We start from the raw sequence: 24,237 nt of genomic DNA, 5'->3' as shown, positions 1-24,237 counted from the left end.
AATTAAGATAAAATGTGAAAAAAATTTAAAAATATTTTCATAAATGCTCTAATATGTATGATTTTAAAAACTTTGAATTTTTTTATATTCCTTAGATATAAGAAGTGAAATCATAGAAAATAGAAATCAGCAGTGTAAAATCTTAAAATGAATTTAATATCTTTGAAATTTCTCAGTGAAAATCTAACTTTCGAGCCTGTTTGTCATTCTCAGTGTTAAGAAGCACAGTTTGAAAAGGTTTTTTTTCCTTATTGAATTAGCTAAAGAACTTTTTCCAACATAGAAAGCTCGCAGTTTAATCATTCTTTACATCAGTTCTGTTTTCCAGTAGACCTTGTTTTGCTGCCACGAATTCCAATGATTCTCACAGACGTGCCAATTGAATTCAAACGCGTTCAATTTCATATTAGATTGGCATTCGAAATGACAATCAATAAGTCGCAAGGCCAAACGATGTCTCTTTGCAGCTTAGATTTGGGCACACCATGTTTTTCACACGGACAATTATACGCGGCATGCTCTCGCGTGGGCAAAACATCGAGCTGATTTGTGATAGCTAAAGACGGACTGACAAAAAATATCGTACACTCAATTGCAAACAAATATCGATTTTCTTTATTTTATTTTAATACTTTATGATGAAAAATATTTTACTATTTTCACTTTACGTTTAACTTTTAAGAGATCAAACAATGTATATATTCGTTACGTTAAAGAAATACACTGTATTAAGAAAATAAATCGTTGGTGGGGTTTTTTTTTCTTTTTTTTTATCGGCGATCATCGTCGACAGCGCTCCATTCCTCTTTCTGTCATAGATCCCACCCCACACACTTACAATACATTCGTTATTTTTCAATTAACAATCAAAATATTCCCTATATATATCTGTATACAGGCAGCATATTAAAAGACAAGAATTTTCAAAAACATTTGAAAAAAATGATTGAAAAGAATGATTGATTCATTAAATATTGTAATTTATTTTCAATTAAATATGCCGTAGATTACCCTCAATAATGTCAATACTTTTTAAGGATAAAAAATGTTTAAGTATTTTGTGTACAAACAAATATCTGGGGGAAAAAATTATAATTAATTTTTTTTTAAATGTGAGAATATAGAAGGAAAATGGCATCAATGTTTTCAAAAAAAATGTTCAATGAACAAGTTTATGCTAGGATCACGTTAATCAATTACCTTCAAGTTTATCCTCTTAATACATGAATTATGACGATACTTGAGTATCAAAATTAATAAAAATACAGCTTTATTAACAAAATGTTACTTAGGACAAGGACCATGAAATAATCCATCTTCCCAAAATTGTTATGCATTACTCGCTCCAAAATAGAGTGAAAGACAATTGGTCAATCCTTCCACAAATAAGTTTTTAATCTGCGTTTCTTCACACAATTATTGATACTCTGGCAATCTATAATGTCATCCTTCAAACCATTGTTTGTTTGTTTTTATTATCCTGTTCATTTGCAAATGTGCAAATGCACTGATGCAACTCATTTAAACACAGAATGACAATTAATACTTTAATAATTATTATCAAATTATGTACAATTAAACATTCATCTTCATTATCCAAATAAGCTGTATATGCAGTTTTATCTGTATCATTGAGAATTGTCATAGTCATCATAAAAACTATTTGTAGAAAATTCTCTTCCAATCAATCATTTTCTTTTTCCCTCAAAATATATTTGAAATGCTGCAATTCAAGGCATTATTCTGGAATCTTATTTTTAATAAACTCTAAAAGGATTTTAAAAAAAGTTATATATTTTACATAAAATTTCACGGTAAGAAAATTTCCATCTTTTAATTATATGCATTTTACTGAGTAAAAAGAGAAAAAAAAACTATTTCCATGAAGGATTATTTCAAGCCATGCAGAAGCAATATAATTAAAATATTTTTAATTTAACCTCAAAGATACGGCTGCAGATGATTTTTAGTTCAATTTTTCAATTAAAATGAATATGGTTATTGAAATGAATAAACAAACAGACATTTAATTGTGTACTAGAAATAGAGATGAAAATGCAGCCAAAAAACACGAATTTTTCTTAAACCCTTTTTCACGTCTTTCAATCAATATAACCATGTTGTAAAAACATTAAAAAAAAGATATTACATGATAGGTCCAATTATAAATCACAATGACCAAATATTAAGCGACATTTTCACCATTTTAATTCTTATTTTCCAGCGTACAAGAATACTTTTAAATTTCAAAACAAACACTTTACTGTCATTTCTTAAACAAAAACAAATTCAAGTCGAAAGGAAAATGCAGTATCCTGTAATCGAACTATATTTCAAGAGGAAAAATGAAGTATCACACGATTTCACTGAAATGAAAATGACAAGCATATGCATATGTACACACGCCAAATAAACTTTTACCTTGATAGTGGAATTATGTAAAATAACCAATTTTCTCAATGTTCTTGGTCATACATCATTTAAAAGTGGTATTTTTTTTCAAATAAAAGAAATGAATGGTGAAAAATGAAGAAGAATATACATCAAAAAATTCCATCTTAAAAAAATATATACGATGACAATTTCTTCTTAATTAAGAAGAAAATGTTTTAACATCATCGGACTTCACACTGGAACTTCACATCGGGATCACAAGGACTTCAGACACTGAAAACACAATTTTGTTGGATTTATTTTTTTAATATTAAAAAATCTTTTATATAAAAACAGGAGCATTTTTAAATATAAAAACTAATACAAAACAGATTATATTTTTTTCAGTCCATAAATGATTATTTGACAGACATTTCATTTAAATTAATTAATAAACATCATATTTAGTCTAACCACAACAATTTTCAATGTCTTCAAATTGTTCAAAGCACTCGCTTCAAATTCCTAAAACGTGGCAGTTTCAGGAAACATTCTCGAATTCTATTGCTAGTCAGCAAAAGGTTACTAATCATGAATAAATATTATTATAAATGTAATTTATTTCAATAGAACCATACTGTTACATAACGATTTATTTAAAATCAACATTCCATTGCACTATTGTCAAATTTTGGTTGAATTTGCAAAATGAATACATGGAAGCTTGAAAGGGAGGATAAATAGTTCAAAGGATTAGCTGTCCAGATTCGTCTGTCAAATTTGAATTTGATACTGAGGGCAGAAAAATGAATGAAATTTGTATGATAATAAGATTCAGAATGACTGTGCACAGATAAGCATCAAGTTCCAGAAAATAAAATCACTCTCATCTGAAAAAATTCCAATTCATATATTCAAACATTCCGATTCGTAATCATTACTTTAAAATTATTACAATAAAACTGAGAAGTACTTAAAACACATAGTTAACGTGTACGAAAATTGTTTTTCACTGCTAGATACGCTAGCATTACTGCTTTTGTATTTGTCTCTATTCAAAGCAGCAAGAATGAGGTTACAATTAACAATATTTACAAAGTGAGCATTGCTGGTAAGATAGATATCCATACACATTATTTAAACAATTTTACAACGAAATGCAGAATGGAAAAAAAAATTGTGCTAGTTCGTTGGTCGGACTAAGTTTATTTAATGAGCGAGAGGTAAATGTTTTTCAATATATAAGCGACTTCTGTTCTTTTTGCATTATGTATCATAAATGAACATTTCGTTCTTTATTATTTTTTAAAGGGAATTAATTTTTAATGATAAAAAGATAATTATAAAAAATAATTTTTAACACGATTTTGAAATTTAAAAAATAATCTAGTTACTTATGTCTATTTGATTACTGTGCTACTTTCTCTTACTTAGACTTTTTCTTTAATTATTTATGGCCACAGCAATATATATGTTACTAAACGTTTCTGTTATTTTTACATGATAGAATGTATGTTACAAATAACATCCTATTTTAAACATTATCCATTAGATATTTCCATTTGATAAAGTGTCTTTGATTTTTAATAGTTATATTAATCATCTTTAACCTCTTTTATAAGTCGAATTTTTTAGCAACTTCTTAATTAACTCCCTGATCATCTTTAGTCTATTTTTAGTTTTTCTTGATAAATACAGACTGAATATTAAATGTTACATTTCAAAATTTCTATTCATCTTGAAAACTCGGAAATAACTACTGTAAAATTTCAATAGTTTATCATAAAAATGCGTTATTAGTTAAGTTATCGATAAAATCTTTTTCTTTAATTTTCACTCCCACAATTTCCTTAACAAATGCCCAAAATGCAAAAAGAATTTAGTGAACCGGGAATAGAAAATCAACTTATTCGAAAGCGAAAATGATGAAAATTCCCTTCAGAACTAAAATAATGTTTTTAATTTTTAGAGGTTTTTCTTTTTCAATTTTCTAAATTTTTGTCAAAAAAAGGTACAAATTCCTGGATTGAAATTCCTGCAGCATCACTGGTTTTCATAAAAGTCTACATATATATATATATATATATATATATATATATATATATATATATATATATATATATATATATATATATATAAAATTTGAAATTTTTGGTGTATTTTTCTGTCAGTAAATTGATGGAGATTATATCAGGAAATTCTTGCCCATTGGCAAAATATTTACACTGTTTGCTGCGGTGGAGTACGAAGAAACAAAAATTGATATAGTAAGACAGAGGATACACATAAAGACGCAACAAATTAGATGGTCAAATTTTATGTACGACTTTTACGCCAAGCTTGCAGTTCTGTAGGAAATTTTGGATACTACGACCAAGCTATATAAAGAGTGTACACAAAAATGCGCGTATTGTGGAAATATGCAAAAAAGAAAAAAAAAAACTAGGAAATAGCACTCCCACATATTTGTGCTGGCTTACTATCATCTAAATGTGAAATTGCTTCAGGTAGCGCATCTGCAATAAGTGTTTTAAATGCAAAATGCTATTCAATAATATTTTTCTTCAGGTGGAAAGTTTCAGGAGGAATACGGATGCGTTGCAAAGAAAGCTGTTGAATGCAACATGAGATTTTCAGGTGAGGCAAAGAACTTCAGCAAAATCTTGGAAGAAATTTGCACAGACGGAAATCTTATTAAATCACGCAAGAAAATACTATGACGTTTCTTGCTTTTAAAAGAATCAATTGTCACAATTTCGAATAACTTTTTTGTAATTTTTACTTTTCAGTAAAACTTATGTCGTATAGAGAAAGTATAGTAATCGTTAAAAAAAAATTCGAACTCAAAATCTTGACAAATCTCCACGTTTTAGAATTCGAAAAATATATGTTTAAAAAATGTCCGTCTGTCTGTCTGCTTGTGATTATTACTCAAATATGCTTTAAGCTAGATGGGTAAATTTTGGTATATGGTTCTTACATCAACTTTGTAGATATCTATCATATTTTGAGCAAACTCCACAAGAACGAAATCTGTCTGAATATAATTTAACATGATAACTACAGAGCAAAGAGAGCTAGACAGATAAAATTCGGTGCACAAATTTAAATCTATGATGCAGACAACTGTTGAATTGCGAGCCAAATTCAACAGGAGACGGACCCTCTGTCGGTCTGTAATTTTAGAAACATGCAAAAGCAATAAAAAAACTCAAAACACGCAATGTGATGCTGTGACTATAACTAAAGTTCTGTGTGAAATATTTGTTTTAATCAGTAGAGAAAAACACTTCTAAAACACAAATCCGACTTTCGAATACTGTTAACCACATGCCAGGGATTTATCGCCAAATAATTCGCCAAGTACCACATGATAGATTCAGTAAAATCACGCAATATGTTGTTACGAAATTTATCGGGGGTTCGTTTGGATAGTGGGGGTTATATGGTGTGGAGAACACTCAATCACCAGGCGGCAGTAGAAAATAAAACAACGACGTTTATTTACGCGAAGACACACAGGACAACACAAAGACGACAACTATATACAGCACAGAAGACGATTATCTTCAGCCGAGACGTGCAGCATACAGCAGACTCTACTGCAGACAGTAGAACACAGCTTAGTTCAGCACTAGCTTCACTCCGTCGCTGCTCCTCTTATCTCTGGAAGGCCAGTTCTTTACTGTCGTTTCCGGCTACTCTCCGACTCCACTGGTCCACGACTCGGCTCACCGTCGGTTCACAACTACTCGACTCCACTGGTTCGCAACCCAATTCACCGCTCGACTCACCACTGCCCGGCAGCTGCGGGTGCTTCCTTTTATAAGTCTCAGGAGGCGGGGCTAGAAGCCTCTCAACCAATCAGGAATCTTCGAGGCGTATCTCCGTTCCTACTGGACGGTTCGGGAAAATTCTCGATGTTTCGGGTATTATCTATTTTGGCGTCAAAGTCGCCAAGTTTGTCGCCAAGCTCTGGGACCTCCTATAGAACCAGCTATGCTGAGAAGCCGCATCACAGGTTTGTAACAATATTGTAACTATTGTATGCCATTTCTGTTCAAAACATTTCTTGGCATGACAAGTTTATTAGAGTGGATGCGAGAAAGTTTTGAGGAGACCCTTCCCACTCCTTCTTTCGATTGCAAATATTTTCTATTCTTTTTGCAGGTTGTTCGAAGCTTGCTCAAATATGTGGAAGAAAACGTTGCAAGAAACTGCGATAGAACATCAGATATCTTGTTTGACTCGCTGTATGATCCTCGCCAAGGATGACACGAGAGATTCAGTCAAAATACTGAATTCAAGCTGAAAGTTAATATTTCATAACTAATGTACGCTAATGCTATGCCAGGCACTCACTGGGGTAACACATTTATTAGAGAGTATGAGAGAAAGTTTTTGGAAGATCACTCGTGCTGATCACCAGTGCAAATTTCCTCGGACGATGACTTATACGAATTAACTGTTTAGATCTTGAATCTTACCTTAAACGAAATTTATTTATTTATTTACACTCAGCGTACACTGTTCGTACACTAAGAAAAAGTATTGGAATCAAATCCTCAAAAGCCTCAACTTAGAAAATGAATGAATATCCATACCTCCCTCAGCACGAAAACATCATTTTGGAAATTACGTATATTTGTGAAATGGATAATTCAAGTATATAACAAATAAAATGGTCGAAATTTATCACGACGTCTTTGAAATAAAATCAATGAAAAAATTTTATTTATTCGGTCGAAATCAGTCTGCATAAGTGCTGCCTGTCTTTACATCCATGTATAAGTGAAATAGACAAACCGACAAATCTATGAATGAGATAGATGAATCTTAGAATATGACAGATAAAAAGAAACAGATTTATGTCAAAGATTGAAAAAAAAATCCTTATTCAGTTTCTCTGTCAATCCGTCTATTTAATGAAACTCATAGATGCAAATCTAGAATTTTGATGTAAAAAAATCATACAAAAATTCATTCATCTAGTTTGTTACATTCTTTAATAATCATGTCCAAATAAAATGGATGCATTAGCAGAGATGCAGACTTGATACAGACATATTTAGACTAAAATTTGAGAGAAATGTTCAATTCTGAGATAAAGCTTTTTACCAAATTTCATTTGTCTAGCTTGTTGTGTTTTTAAGTCTTCCTATTCTCAGACAAAAACGATTTCTTCCAAAAAAAATTTTGTTAAAATCATATTTGTCTAAAACAAGAAAATCCATCGTAATCTCGAATTTCGATTTTTTTTTTCTTTTATTATGGTCTCTCTCTCTCTTTGTATTTCATATAAGAGAAATAAAAAAGTGTTTTAATTTTTACTTTAGAACGCTTTTATCAAGTTATTAATTATTTCCGAGGATTTAAAATTAAAAAAGAAAATCTCAAAGTCCACAACACTGTTTCACAGTTTTTAATGAGAATGTATTATTTTTCTAAAAAATGAAATAAATTATTTTTTCAGAGCTATGAAAACAGGAGGAGTGCTACACGCTTGCTATTTACAACAAGAAATGCATCGATTCCATTGGCAAAATCATTCTGGGCACAGATAGCACTAAGAAAATTATAATTAGGAATAAAGAAGGTTGCAGGTAAGAATTAAACACAAGTTCAATTGCTGCTTATAGATAAATTAACAATATATTTGATTACAAGGAGTCATGGAAATGTAAAATGATAGAAATGTGTGAATTAACTCATAAAACCAAATAAATGCTAATAATGAATGCTCTGGTAAAGTTAAGAATTATTCACAAAGAAACAAACGAATTTTTAAGGAATTTATCGAAAATTAAAAAGAAGTTCAGAATTGCGTGCAAAAATAAGAACTGCAATGTTTGGCATTTTATATATTCAACAAAATTTTGTAGACAGTGATTCACTCATGATTTCAAATGCACTTTGTTTGGGTATATTCATATTTTAATAATATTTATTTTCATTTTATTTTGTACATTATCCCAATGTATTTTGCTATTACTTTTTTATATTATACTATTGTATCCAGCAACGAGTTTGATTCCTGACGCCATCGAGTTTCTCGTTCTGTGAATAGACATTATTGTAATATGTATTCTGTATCCACAGCCGCCCAATGCTACAGATATATTTTTCTGTCTCTTTTTTTTTTCACAACTTTTTAAGCTGAAGTCGGGTGTAATCAAACATCATTTTTGAATAGAAACATAAGGTAGAAAATTTTCTCATATTAATACTACATTACAGCTCTAAAATGGATCGGTTTTTTTTTCGACCTTCTGTGAATCAGCAAAAAAAAAACATGAGCAGAGAAGAAAATGAATGTATTACCAAAAGTTACGTTCTACATAATTAAGTTTGGTTATTTTTTGACATTATCACTAAGAATATTGTTTGTTTGTTTCTTATGGCACTTGCCACTGACAAGCCCGCTGTTACGAAGACAGCGATTTATAAGCCTGAGGGGGAACGCCTCTTATTTTTTATAACAGCGCCAACTAGGGCCAAGAGTACGACTTTGCCACTCACGCATCACTCATTCGCATGCACAACCCCTTTTTACAGGAGGGCACATTCACACATCTCACAGATAGAACAACAACCATGCCCAAACCGGACTCGAACCCGGGACTCCCAGATCACGGGGAAGACGCCCTACCCCTATGCCAGGACGCCGGCACTAAGAATATTTAAATATTTATCATATCGTCGGGCGAAGTTCCCGATCCTCCCACCTTTTGGAGTTAATTGACTCGATTTGCGATTCTACGTACTTTTGGAGTTAATTCATTCCGTCATAAGTATAAAGGTGTGAGGGAGGATTATTTTTTAGTCACATTTCACATTTATCTTCGTCGGTGCTTTGAGCGAAACAGACTCGTTCCCTTCTGAATGGGATGAAAGTGAAACATTCAAACGCTTATGATAAACGGACTGATCAGCGCGATGTGCTTCAAATGATCAAATTAGAAATATGAATATAAATTCGTCTTCAAGCAGTCCTTCAGTGCAATGATTATTACCTAAAAGTACAGAGCAAATTCATTAGAGATCCAGAATGATGTTTTGGAGCAATTCTGTTTTTCATGCTATCTGAGATTTCGTGAATCGGCTATATAACAAATTAACACAGTGGATGAATTTTAACAGCCATGATTCATGTCTGTGATTCAGATAACTATTTAATAAGATGCTTACTTCTTTGCTATCTTTCAAATGTAATAAAAAAAAGAGAATATTTAATTAGACATTAGACGTGAATCATGAGCAATTCGCATGGTGAACAATGTGTTAAAACAAGCAGATATAAGCTAAACATACTCGCATTAAATTCTATACTAAATTAGAACTTCCGATGTAATTGATTGATGGATTGTAACATGGATGATACATGTTAATTAGGCCGGGGTAGTCTGGTTTGGTAGAGCGTTGGGTTGTGGGATTTTTTTTCTTTTCTTTTTTCAGGCATTTGACTTCCTTTTCAAAATGTGTGAGGAAAAGTGTACAGGACAACTGTGATGACCATTCTAAGTTCTCCTATCTGTTTCATCCATTGGTGGAGTTACGTGAAGGCATCTGTGAAGAGTCCATCCTCACAGCAAAGGAGAATGACGATTCATTCTCCTTTCAACGATTAGGTGTTCTTAATCCTTACGTGTTGATGATATCTTTTTTCGAAAGTTTGATATTCGAACGCCTGTAGAGGCAGTAGTGAAAAAATGTAAAGAGCAGTTAACATAATAATGTTTTAACTAAACAAAGCCAAATTTTTTATCAAGAAAATAAGTTGTTTTATATAAGTACTGGATGAATATTGGTTGTTGCTATAAACTGTCAATGTATTTTAAAATATATTGTTGTGCATGGCAAATGAAACGCTCTGCATGTTAAAAGATTGAAGATTTAATTGAGTTTTTATTTATTTATTTATATTTTCTTTTCTTCGGCCCTTTTTTTTTAACTTTTCATTTTCTTTCATTTTGTAAATAGCATTTATTCTCATTCTTCATTTTGCTTGTTTTCTCCCTCTCTCTCTCTCTTTCTTTCTTTTGTTGTTTGCATTTATTGACTGTAATCACAAAATCGGACAAAATAAAGAGCATGAAAAATACGTATTCTCATAATAAATTCAATAAAAATGTCAGATTGAAGCCAAAGATCTATACTTTCTTTATTAATATATGAATATTTCTTTATTCTTACTATATCTTCCTTTTTTAACATTCGCATTTGCCATGCAAGGTGTTTGTGATCTTACCCAAGGCCCACATTGTTATTGCAGAATTAGACGCAAAACAGTTTTATTTATCGTGTGTCAGTGAGTTTTGCAGCCATCACTCCCTATGGTTTTTATGTTGCCTGGTATATGTAACACCAAACCCATAGAAATAATGTTTTATTCTGAATTTGCTAGCTTAAGGCGACTTAAAGTGAGTTTTGAATCATTTTAATCGTGCATGTCGTACAATGTAATAAATAGAATGTATGCTGACCTATAAACATTAACATGTTAAAAGTGCAGAAACTAATGGTCAAGCAATAATTATTGGTTTCCTATCAGAAAATTCAAGATAATGAAAAAAAAATCAACAAATGATATCTATGCAGTTTTACCAGACGAAATAAAAGTTCTAAATTTATATTTCATGTTTGAGTAGCCTCTTAGCCGTTGCAGTTCCAGTGAACTGCACCGTTGCCCGGGGAATAAACACCACGTAGAGGTGGGCTACTCTCGTTCCCCACCCGCCAACCCTTCCTTCATCGCTGTATCTGGCAAAGTTTTTTTTTTAAATAATAACATTGAGATGTTGACAACATGCTTGTCTCATAACTTTATATGATAGTTGACCACAGTTTTTGATGTAGAAAATAATCTTAAACAGTTTCCAGTAGCGCATGACATTTTGTGAACCAGCATCTGGAGTTGACGACGGCCTTTGAACATTTGGCAACAGACAATCTTATATTAGTCATAAACAGTATTCGGAGAATGTCGACAGTTTCAATGTTAATCTGATTGTAACCGCATTCGGTATTCCATCGGTAAGTCCGAACCCAAGCAAAACTGATAGACATCATATGACTCCACCACTGGGACACCAATGGGAGTCAATCGGGCTGGCAAGTTTAAACCACAGCACATTTTATAAATCATGCAGGATTTCACTACCGGAGCATCAGCTTTCTGGACAGGAGCCAGTTCAGCTGAAATCTCTAATGCCTTGCAAAGTCGAAACAATGCATACGAGCGCAACACGGCAACTCGCGGTTCAGGCGGATGAGATGGTATTTCCGCATTTGGATCCAAATCAGGATCAGAAACAAAATCCCCAGAAGATGGTAGACGGGGAAATAGGGAATATTTTACCAGTTCCCAAATAGTCACTAAAACGATGAGGCCAACGATTGCCGTAGCCTCATTGAAAGAGTCAAGAAACGCACTATGCGTTGCTCAGAAGAAGAAAAGTCGCACAACGATTGGTTGCTGAATAGTAAATGAATTTCAATAGAAAGCAACAGTGCATGCTTTCATTGTTCCTTCTGCTACATTGTTTGCATTTTTTTAATTTTTTTTATCATTTAAACAGCTACATTGCTGTTAACAACAATAACAAAAGTGACTGTTGGAATATTTTTTTGTTCGATAACAATTGAAATTCGATGATAATTATTACCATCTTAACAATAGAATTAATGCCAATAATCGCGGATAGTAATTTTGTTGGGAGCTAAAAATGAAAGTTACTATTTAAAGGAATTATGTGGATACAAATATAAATATTTATTGCAAGTATAATTAGTAAGTAGAATTTCCGTGGGAAATTAAAATTAATCCAGTTTATCGACACGTAAAAAACGAAAATAACATATCTATTTCATTTTATAAGAGGGGGAAAGTAAACACCCTTTCCTAAGGCTGAGATGGATAGAGGAACATACAAGAATTAGGTAGCGAAAAAGTGTAGGAAACAAAACAAAATAGAAGTTACTCTTTAGTTAAAAAAGTAAATATTTTATAAATTTTCAAATGGAAATTGTTATATCATTATTAAACAATTTTTTCATTGATTAGTAACTTATCACAACTGCATGAAACGCCGACACCATGGCCTAGGGGTAGCGCGTCTTCAGCTGATCTGGGCGTCTTTGGTTCATATACTGGTTCGGGCATGGTTGTTCTTACTCTGTGAGGTGTGTGAAAGAGGCCCCATTAAATACGTGCAAGCGAAAGAGTGAGTGTCGTCTTCATATGAGTTGAATTCAGACTTCTGCCTGGGGTGGGGTGGGGTCTTTACCTTTAGAAGTTACCCCTGCACCCTGAGTTCAGCATCCCTTTTTCCGAGATCTCTTGGACTTGGTTTGAATTGGTGATCAATCCAAGGGGGAAAAAGCAACAACTTATACTTGAAAATGAAATTTTTTCATTTGACCGTATATAGTCTGAAAATGTGAAACATATATCCATTGCTTAACTATCGCAATTATATATATATATATATATATATATAATTATTATTATTATTATTATTATTAGAGAAATAAAATCTGGAAATATTAATGCAATTATTAATTTTCATTTAATTAAAAAAAAATCATTAATTGAAGTGCCTAAAAACTTGTTTAGTATGAATATCTTCTTCAATTGCACAAAGTCGCATTCTTTTAACAATACTCTCACATGTGAGATCGAGTTCATTACTGATAGCTAAAAGGCAAGCAATTTTTTTTTTAAAAAAAATTTCTTGAGGTCAAAGAAATATCATTCGAAGAAATTAATTCGATTTATGCATGTCCAAAGCTAATTAATTGGTGTTTTATATCTTTAATCGAATTATTAATAAAACTTATCGCTAACTATTTTCAGTCTCACTTATTAATTGTTGATCTGATTCCTTTTAGATTAAATAAATTCTCTTTTTCTTTCGAGGTGCTAGTGGTAGTCACGCTGACAATTCAGGGTCTCTCTTAGATCCAATCCAATGAAATACAAACGTGGTCCAGTTCCCTCTTAAAGTCTTCCCGTGAGCCAATGTACTCTCACATGCATGAGTCAAGTTAGTTTTCTATTTCAATTGTAACTTAGGTCGTTTGGCCAGCATTCTTCAAAAGGTTGACTGCCTTGTCACCCATATTCCGGCGGTGATGGCTTGGTGGAAAGGTTTCGGGTTCGAGTTCCGATTCCACCGAAAAAACCGTCGTGTAAGCGGGTCAGGTTAAATTAAATTCGTCGGGGCCAAACGTCTACTCGCTTGTGTGGTGCGGAAGTTTGGAGGGAGACGTGCCAGCTCAGCTGGCGTTTCGACATTTTATCCCGGTTCAAATTTACGAGATCCGTCTCAAAATAGCCCTAGTGCTGCTTAAAAAGGGAAGTTAACATAACTAAACTAAACTAATTCGGTAACCGCAAAAATTCAGAGTAGAATTTGATGTGAAGAGAACAGTTTAGTTGATATCTCTTTGTTTTAACGCGTTATTCACCGTGCGAATCGAGAGTGACTCAAAACTATTATCGAATTAGTTATTCCGTTCTTGCCTACAATTTAGAGAGAGCAAAGAAGTAAGCAACTTGTTAGAGAGTGTTCGAATCGCAGACTTTAATCATTACATCGAACGTATTAAGCCTCGACTTAACTTGGTGGACACTGGTTAAAATCGTCACACCCCCCCCCCCGTTATAAGAATATTTCCCAGAATATTCGTAAACTCCGGAAGGTTGCAAATGAGAGTAAGTAGATGACCTAGGATTAAAATTTTCGAAACAAAAGATCCGTGGCCCGTTAATGATGATTACGAAGCTTTAAAAAAACGGAAACATATCAACAGTTAAAAATTATTTTAAATGCTTTCGTCAGCCATTACGACATTGATGACGCACTTTTCACTATATTTTCTGTGTCAGCTTCTCTCTCTTTTTACTTTATTTTATAAGAAGTACAAAAAAAAGATAATGTTTTATTAACATTAAAAATTCGACCTCTCTTTGCCCGAAAATTTTTGAAATTATGTCCATTTTTCTATGATCACAATTATTTAAAAATCTCTTGAATTTAACACCAAATTTGTAGTCTTCGGTCATGATTTGAACGAAGTTCATCGAAGAAAAGTCTTTATGTCTGTATGTACAAAAATACTATAATTTGAACATCCACTTTATCATCCAATGCTATCAATTATTTAATCTTAATCTTATGAAATTTTGGACTAGATCAATCAAACTGTCTATACAGAGAGCAGGATGTAAGTAGATTGCATGCGATATCTCCAAGATGCAATAAGGTAGATACATACATTACTATTTTGTCAATAAAATTGCAATTCCAAGGTCAATTATAGCTTCAAACGATTGATAAAAAAAATGGCATAATCGGTTTTCTTCGCTGCTCAACGACGCACAATAGCTCATGTGCGTGAAAATCGTGCATTCTCCGAATTCAATTTCTTGCCTGACGCCCAAATTTTTATGTGGGAAGATGAAGGGGAAAATCGCTTTAATTAGAGACAAGAGAAGAAAGAAATTTTGGAGGGATCACTCCTGGTGATTTTTTTTTTATTTACATCCTGTATTCTACATTTTTGCCGCGTCTCTCAACGTGAACCTCATCAGGATGGATTCCCTGATGAGGTTCCCAAGGTTTTAATAACAACAATAGTCATTCCGAAGTAACAAAGGTCAATAAAGATGTAAGACACTCTTTTTTTAATTCACAAAAATGATATTTATAAATTTCTGACTAATAAACGTACAAAAGCATATTAAGATAACGTATAACCTACTTTGTATTAAATTTCTATACGAAATTTTTTTTCCAATTTCATTTTCCAAATTTATATTTATCTAAATGAGTAAGATAAACACGGCGAATGCTATGTATCGATCGTCAGTTACCTACGAAATAAAATAAAAAGATTGTTTTTTTTATATATATATTTTTGGCAGGCAAATTAATTTTGTTTAGTAAGAGATGTTTTGAATAAAATTATAGATAATATATTTATGGAGATGCTAATAATTCATAACTTTCTGTCGAAAATAACACTTTGTGATTGTTTTCAACAAATAAAGAAAAAATGTTTAAAAAATATTTTTTTTTAATTTTATATGGTTTGTAACATTTTAAAATCCATTATGCTCATTTAGCTGATATGGGTGCAAACATAGGTTTGAAATCTTTTCACATCTTTCAGGCAGAGAAGGAAAAACGGAACTTATTGTAAAATAGTCGCGTCATTGGATGTTCGTTGACATGTGTTTTGTGCAAATATGGTGTCATATGAAGTTGCTCCACTACACTAAATCTTATTTTATAAACAAAAATTGTAAAAACTGCCATGTAGGATATATTTTTTCACTAAAATAGATACAGGAATATTTTTATGAATATCTCATAGAAGGTTTTAAACTAAAAAGTGAAAAAAAAAATAGATCATTTATTACCAATTTAAAATAAAAGATTTTCTCTCATTGTTAAATCCATTTAATAAATTGCATTCGCTGAAGAACAGAATAATTAGTGTAAGGATGCAATCAAATTTTAATGAAATTGTCTTTTTTATATAATATTTTCGTATGGAATATATATAAGTAAATCTTTAGTAAGGGTGGTTTTTTTTTTTTTTTTTTTTTTTTTTTGCAAAATTTTGTGTCTACTTTTATTTCTTAAGTAATTTTAAATTCCTTTTTATTTTTTTAAATCCTCAAATCCTTATTTTATAAAGACTATAAAACAATAACGATTTTATTATATTTGAGAGTAAATTGTGAGAGTATTTCATTATGAAATGCCATCCTTTTATATTCATTTCATTTTCATTAAAATCACGAAAAAGCCAGACACTTGGAATTTTGAGCTATGAATTTTTCTATAAAGTATCTTTATTGAACATATATTTGACAAAAGAGTGAGGTGGGTTGCCTCAGACCATTTTTTTGCCGATGTTCACTTTCAAATCGACGACTCAGTAGTACAAAGAGGGGGGTTTGCAAAAGCAGCGTTCTACTCCCTTTCTGTCCTTCAGGCATTTGCACTTCATCTGGGTGAATATAGCCCAGCAGCAGTTGTCCTTGTCGTGGGCGCAGTCCTCGTTTAGCCTGATGCACTTCCTGTCCTCCTTCCTGAAAAGGAACAATTCTCTCTCGTAAGTGCGTTTTACTACCTCTAAGAAAAAGAGAAACTATAACTTTCACTTATTTGCATGAAGTTGTGGCTGTCAATCAGTTTTCAGTAATTATCTGTTGCATACGAAAACTGGATTGGAAATTTACAAGGGCTTTCTTGAAAATAATTCTTTGATGAAAAAAAAAAATGATTAGCAAACTATTTAAAAATAGTTTAATTGGAAATTGTAAAATTCTAAGTCTTCAATAACAGTAAATAATTAAAAAGTGACATGCTCTAATATTTTTTATTAAAAATACTGTGATCTTTTTTCCTATTCATCCACCTTTTCGCTCATCATAGCGTTAACGAAGATACAAAATGTGTTAAAATATGAAATTATTTTTTAATTAGCTGACTAAAGTTTATATGAATAATTTCCTGTTAAATTTTCTGCATTTTGTTTATTAGGAGGATACCTTGAAGCGATAATACTCTTTGCCTGCTGTATGCTAATTATTATTCACAAGATAGTTAAATTAGCATTTCTTGTATAAATATGCTGTTCATATATTGAGTAACTATAATTTGGGATATTTTACGAAAAAACAATCGTATGCACTATCATCGAACGGATAGATTAATTTGGAATTACTGAGATATTAATATGAGAACTGTTTTCAAGCATACCAGAGCTTAAAAGCAGTAAAATAAAATAATGAATTAGTAAATTGCAGTAGTAGAAAATGTAAGTAGTGATGCAGTAAAAGCTGAATACCTTTTTTTTTTTTCATCTCCTACTCTCCAAATTAAAATTGTGCTTTAAATTAATCATTAATCATGAAATTAATCATTAAATTTATCATATAAGGATTATTTAGTTCCTCTGAATCATTGTTATATGATGAGACCACACCACATCACCACGAAGACTTTGATACCATCGCATGCACTGAGCGCCTGCATTGTGAATCATTGGTTCAATCGATTTCGAAACCTACACCCTTGTAGGCTTTCATTTTAAGCATAGAAATGGATGTACAGTTTTGTAGTATTGTTATTGTTTTGTAGTTTTTTGTTTTGTAGTTAAGTTTTGTAGTATTTGTTATAGGCAAGGAATAGTCGATTTTACATTTCTGTTTTCGCTGCATAGTTTTTAAACAAAAGAATTGTTTGAATGCTTGCTCTCTGTACCACTAATAAGAAAACGTTAAATTTTGCATGCTACATTTAAGAAGAAACAAAAATGTTAAACGTACGAAGACGTCTAACTTCTCACACACGATCAGTTTCTAAAGGAAACACGACCGTATTGTTCCGTCTTTCTACAAAAGAACATTACTAGTTTCATGAAAACTTTAGAACCGAATAAAAGAAATGTACACAAGAAATTATTAGAAGCCATAACAAACCAAGAGTATTTAAAAATGAAACACGATTCAGGGCATCAATTTGCATTAAAAAAATGTAACTGCGTAAAACTCTCCAATTCAATGCAATGAACCACAGCTGATGAATTGGAATAAAAAGGTATAGACAACCAAGGCTAAGCAAGATATTAAAATACGGAAGGATGCAATGATTTTGCGAAACCAAATATTTGGGATAAGTTTTGAATGATCATATCGTAAAAGGATTCGAGTGATACTATTATGGTTTATACAAAAACCGACTTTTTGAAAAACCGGTTTTCGAATTCTATATTTCCAAAAAAGAAAACGGTTTCAGCCGGATTTCGACTTTTTGTCAAAAAAAAAAATTGAATAGGGAAAAATAAAATATTTTTCCTTATTCTATTTTTTTAAATTTTATTTTAATTTATATAAAATAACAAAAAACGAAATCAATATCAAATCAAAATATAAAAAACAAAATTAAAAATTACATATACATATTACTTACATAAAATAACGAAAACTCAAACAAAAATTTCAAATAATATTTATATTTATATATATATATAATATAATATTTATATTTATGTATAATAATATATATATATATATATATAGGAATGTTCATGAAAAACATAAATTGACGAATTCGAGGCACAACTGTGCAGTGCACAACGCAACTTGCAACGTGGAAAAAATGTGTTTGAGCCCGTTGCATAGAATGAATAGCAAATCAAATAAGTTCCAAATTAATTTTTACATAATAATATGAATTCTTAAAACCGGTTTTCTTAATTTAAAAACCGGTTGTCGAATGTGAGAAATTTACTTCAAAAAACCGGTTTTTTAAAACCGTTTTATCTATGGCTTAGAAAAAAGAGCTAGAATACGATTAAAGGTTTCGCAGTACTTAGTTTATTTTCAAGTGTCATTTGTTTTGATAATTTTATGGCATCATTCCGAATGAAAGACCGCACATCAGTGGAAGGGATTATTTCTTTCCGATCTTAATACATATTTACACCTTTTCAATTAACAAATGCAAATGTATATATTTCAGCTACTTTAAAATAAACAGAACGAAATTCGGAGAGACACTACATAATTAAAATAAGTTCTTTATTTAAAACTATTTCAAGAATATTTTTTTTTTTCTAATCAGTCGAGGGCTGTTTTCTGAAAGAATTTGGATCCTTTGTCCAGGTTTTGCTCCGTTATGCGGAGATACCATTTCTCATGAAAAGATAACGTTTCTTCATTTGTGGGGTGAGAGTGGTTCCACGCTTTGTAAAAGCACCTACATTTGTATTTGAAAGTATCACTTCGGCGGCAACCATGACGATTCTCGGTGCAGTCATGGTGAAGCGGTATGCAGTCATCGGATCTGAAAATCCATCGCCTTTGACACGAAGCACTTCTTTCGGAAAAAGTTAAAAAGAAATTTGACAGACATGCACAATTTTGAAAATTTACTTCTCGACAAAAAAAAACAGAAAGAAAGAAAGAAATCAATATTCATTCCTTAAAAATATACGAAAGATGATCCATCTTTTGCTGTTTGTAGAATCATTTTCTGTAAAATCAATAAAAAAAGAATTTCTTAAAAACTCCTGAAAGTGTAAAAAACAACAAACTAAAAATTAAAATAAAGTTTTCCTATTTGCAGAAAATTCAACAGAAAGAGATTTTGTAATTCTATCAAAGTGAGGTTTGAGAGTTTAAACGATTTTCTATTCAGAACGCTTTATGAAACTGCGCTTCATAAAAGAAAAGCTATTTTTTAAATTTTGCCAAATTTTTCAATTTAATGTAGATTTATTTGCACTGAATGTTCTTTAAAATTAATCGTTTCATTTTCTGCTGATTATTATATTTTTAAGAGCTCTTAAGTTAATTTTTTTAAATGATGCACTTCATATTAAAAAGAAAGCATCAAAAATAAAAGACATTGAAGCAATTATTAATATCTAAAGACCCATGAATATTACTGAACTTTAAATCTAACTGCACATCAAAACAGATAAACAAAACACATTTTACTACTGCTTCAGTTCGAATAAGTATCTTAAGTTTCAGTCGAACATTCCATAAAAATGGCCGAAGTATGAAGAATGAGAACTCATCTCCTCCTTACGTGCGTATCGAAGGTACATCTGCTTCGAAGCTCTCATATATTTTTTTTATTCTTATGAGGTGAAAATCGCGATTAGACTGTGTGGCTTCTGATTTAATAATGAACATTCTTATTGCCCGAAAAGTCGTATGAATTTTTTTTAAAAAGAATGTGAATAGAGATTTTTCAAAATCAATTTATTTTTTAGTGAATTAAAATTTGTACTTTAGTGTGACATAGTTATTATTATTGCAAAATTAAAATATTTTCTTTAAAAAAAAAATCTTTTGTTTTTTTCAAGATTTGTGTCAGAAACAAAACGAAAGTCAGAAGAAAATTTACCAGAAAGTAACTGAAATATAAAAATTTCAGCAAATTTTTTTCCGATGTATAATGCCTTTTTTTTTTAAGTTTCATTTCCACAAACTGAGCTGATGTCTCTTTTAAACAGCATATTTTCTCTTCAAATATTTTGCTGATGTTAATAATAAAACAATGATTATTAGTTAATAACACAATGACTGGAATATTGAGAAGTGAACATTGGGAATAAATTTTTGGTTTATCATATTGCAATTCATTTTTCATCGACATCATTTCAAGTTCAGACTATTTAAGTCGTATAATTTATGCTCATGTGAAAATGCCATGACCAGAATCAATTGCGGAATCCATTGTGCATCTTGTAAAAATTAAAGTTGCACATAATCACGCAGCGTAAAACAACCAGTAGTTAAACGGCATACGAAAGCTCCTGTCGGCACAACGACTATAATCAGAGCCATCGTTTCTGATCAAACTCTGAAAGCTACACCATATTAATTACCATATGCCAGAGTTTCTCAACCTTTCAGTATTCGCGGCTCAGTTTTCAATCATAATTTTCAACGCCCCCCCCCCCGCTTAAAATAAAATGTATTCATCAATAATGTATATTGAATATTTTGGATTCTGTTGTTAAATTATTTTTAATCAACTGCCAAAACAAGAGTAAAAGCGAGACAACTTTAGCGAGAAACCACATCTTGCATTTTGGACAAGCCGGCGGTAAACAGATGAAACGAATGAAAGCGGGGAACATTTTAATATTATATTTGAAATGATAGCCAAACAGGGAGATAACGTTAAAAGAATATGCAAATAAAAAAAAAATTCGTTAATGAAAGTTAATCTAGACGAGGTCAGCTAAATTTAGAAACTGGGAATACATTTTTTTCGAATAATAAAAGATATAAAACAGAAGCATGACTAAACAAAAGCGAAAAAAATAAGCAATGTTTGTGGAAGGGAATCCACGCGACCTATGCCGTCTCGAGCATGCGAGGAGCAAATGTTTTCTTATAGTAAGAAGGAAAATGTTCGCTAACGCAAGTTTCAATTCCACCCAGTCTCATTCGAGTCAATCCTTCTACCGGTATCGAATCTATCGTGAATGTGAATCTTATATATGTTTTTTCTGTTAATTGCAATTCACCATATCAAATATTCACGGCAGCAGATTTATGCAGACTCATGAATAAATTTTTAAGCGGAAGTAAGCGAGCATTAGACGATAGTCAAGCATCAAAACGTATACAGATGAACCTAATAAACTTAAACGACATTTGGAAACGTTTCATAGTGAAACCCAGAGAATTCTTCGAATTAAAATTAAAATCATATAAGAAGCAAAAATCATTTTTAAAGAAACTTTGTTTGTGAATAAAAAAACTTTAATTGAATCTTACAAAATTTCATAAAAAATAGTCAGATTTAAAAAAAACCTCACGCCATTGATGAAGAGCTTATTTTCCCAGGAGCAATTGAAATTGTAGTATTGTTTGGAGATAATTTTTCAAAAAAATTGCAGTCCATACCTCTTTCAAATGATACTGTTGCTCGTCGAATTGGTGATATAGTTGAAGTTGTACAGTGTCAACTTTTCTCGAAGTTGCGTGACAAATTGTTTTCACTACAGCTTGAGGAAGCAACAGATAGTAATGTTAATAAAGATGCTCATTTAATTGCTTATGTTCTATTTTGTGATAATATGTCAGTGGTAGAAGGAATACGTTTCTGCAAACCAATAGAACTCAAAATAACAAAACTCGCATTATTTGCTATTTTAAATTATTTTATGAACGAGGCAAACATAGAATGGAAAAATTGCGTCGGAATATGCACCGATGGTGCTAGTTCAATGTCCGGAAGATTCCAAGGTATACAAACACTTGTAAGACAAAAATCGCCTCGGTGGATCTGGAAACATAGCATGATCCACAGAGAAGCTTTGGCTTCGAAAGAAATGAGTCTTGGTCTGATTATTGTGTTAACTACGGTTGTGACAGTACTAAATTATATAAAAATGAGACCCATGAAATCGAGAATCTTTTCCGCACTTTGTAAAGACATGGGTTCAGTACATTCAGTATTACTATTTTATTGCGAGGCAAGATGGTTATCACGTGAGAAATTTTTGGAACGTGTTTATGAATTATGAGAAGAAATCGCCATTTTCTTGAAAGAAGAAAACAAAACGTAGGCCGAGAATTTTCGCGATGGTTTATTTGTGATGAAATTGAGCTACTTGGTCGGCATATTCGAGAAATTAAATAACTTGAATCTTCAATTCCAAGGAGCAAATACACATACGTAAGTTGGATACGAGTGATAAAGTTAATGCTTTTTGTTGAAAATTGGAATTGCGGAGCAGAAATTTAAAACAAAAAAGCATAACAATGTTTGCATATGTGGATGATTGTACTAAAACTTATAAGGCTGAAGAAGAACATGTAAAAGTTGTTTTTGTAAATATTGAAAATCATTTAGCCATGCTGGCAAAGAATTTTAAAAAGTATTTTCTTGCTGACGACAAACTGATAGCAAATTACGAGAGGGTTAGGGATACATTTCATAAGACTCCCGAAGGACTCTCAATGGATGAGGAAGAAAAATTCATAGACTTCATGACAAGTGAAAGACAATTTAATAATAAATCTCTATTTGAATTTTGGGCAGGAGTAGAGGATGGTTTTTCTACACTAAAAACCAGGACATTTCACATTCTGTTACAATTTTCAACATCCTACCTTTGTGAAACCAGATTTTCTGCTATGGCTTCTTTGAAGACAAAATATAGATATCTGCTAATATAGAAACAGAACTGAGAATGTCTATTTCTAATACTAAGCTTTCCTTCGGAAAACATTGCTCTGCAAGAAAGGCCCAAGGAAGTCACTAATAATTATTTAATTTGCTTTGATTTAGTAACTTGTTTTATTTTAATAAGTTATTAAATATGTCGAAATGTATTCTGTTTTCTATGTGTATGTGTGCTTTCCTTTCAGTCAGCTAATAAATTTTTAAATAATATTTTCTCTTGGATATTCTCGTGACCCCCTCTAGTGTGTTCGCGCCCCCTTAGGGGGTCACGCCCCACAGGTTGAGAATAGCTGCCATATGCTTCTTTTTTTCAGTAAGGCAGATCTCTTACCTGTATTCATCTTTAGACAAGGACATCCTACTGTCGGCAGCATCCAATTCGTCTAACGATTCGCTTAAAGGAAACGTTTCCTCATCAGCTATAAAAAATAATAAGATACAGTTATATACGATGATAAGCTATCACCATTTTTTTGTAATATTTACTATAAAAATGATTCAAAATTTTTCAACATAGTTCCAAACAGAAAACTAACTGCGAGACCTAAACTATCACATCTGGCATCACATTCTTGAGATACTAATATTTTAAATAAAAAGATTTGCACTTCAATCAACTATATCAATAACCTATACGGACTAATTTATGAAATTTTAATATCACTCTTCGATTTAAAAAAAATTGGCAATTCATCGACCACTTCATCAACATTTTTAAAGAAGATACGTCAGGTTTTCTAGCGAGTGAATGGCCTGTGATTATGAAAATGTTGATTGTTCTAAAACGGTAATATAAAAATGCCATAAATCGGTCAGATTTAATCGCAAAAGATAGAAAATATTTATTTATTTAAAAGTTGGAATGTCAATATGATCCCTTAGTACCAAAAGACTGTCTAAAATGTAAACTTCCTAATTTTTTTCAAATATACATTTATTGACCTAAATAAAATAGTTTTATTTTCATCATTTAAATCTTTTGAAAGTGAAATACAAAACTTTAAAATCTGAACTTTACGGGAGAACTGAATTCTCAGAGAAACTTTTGTTGAATAATTCTTTGAGACATTATATAAATTAGGAAAACTATTCTGTAATGCACATAAAACTTCACTAACGAACGACTCTG

The 24,237-nt window shown here is 31.5% G+C and overlaps 1 long non-coding RNA gene across 1 annotated transcript; it reads right to left on the bottom strand.

Moving 5' to 3' along the window:
- Positions 1-16,205: 16,205 nt before the first annotated feature.
- LOC129989218 (uncharacterized) lies at positions 16,206-23,529 on the bottom strand. The gene is made up of 2 exons (XR_008785739.1): positions 23,440-23,529; positions 16,206-16,477 (listed from the first exon to the last, which is right to left on the bottom strand). It is a non-coding gene; the product is annotated as an uncharacterized LOC129989218 (long non-coding RNA).
- Between the last annotated feature and the right edge of the window lie 708 nt (positions 23,530-24,237).

The sequence above is a fragment of the Argiope bruennichi genome, chromosome 10 (genome assembly GCF_947563725.1).
Source record: "Argiope bruennichi chromosome 10, qqArgBrue1.1, whole genome shotgun sequence".
NCBI lineage: Eukaryota > Metazoa > Arthropoda > Arachnida > Araneae > Araneidae > Argiope > Argiope bruennichi.
Note: the sequence above shows the minus strand (reverse complement) of the source record. Positions and strands in the feature narration are given on the sequence as shown.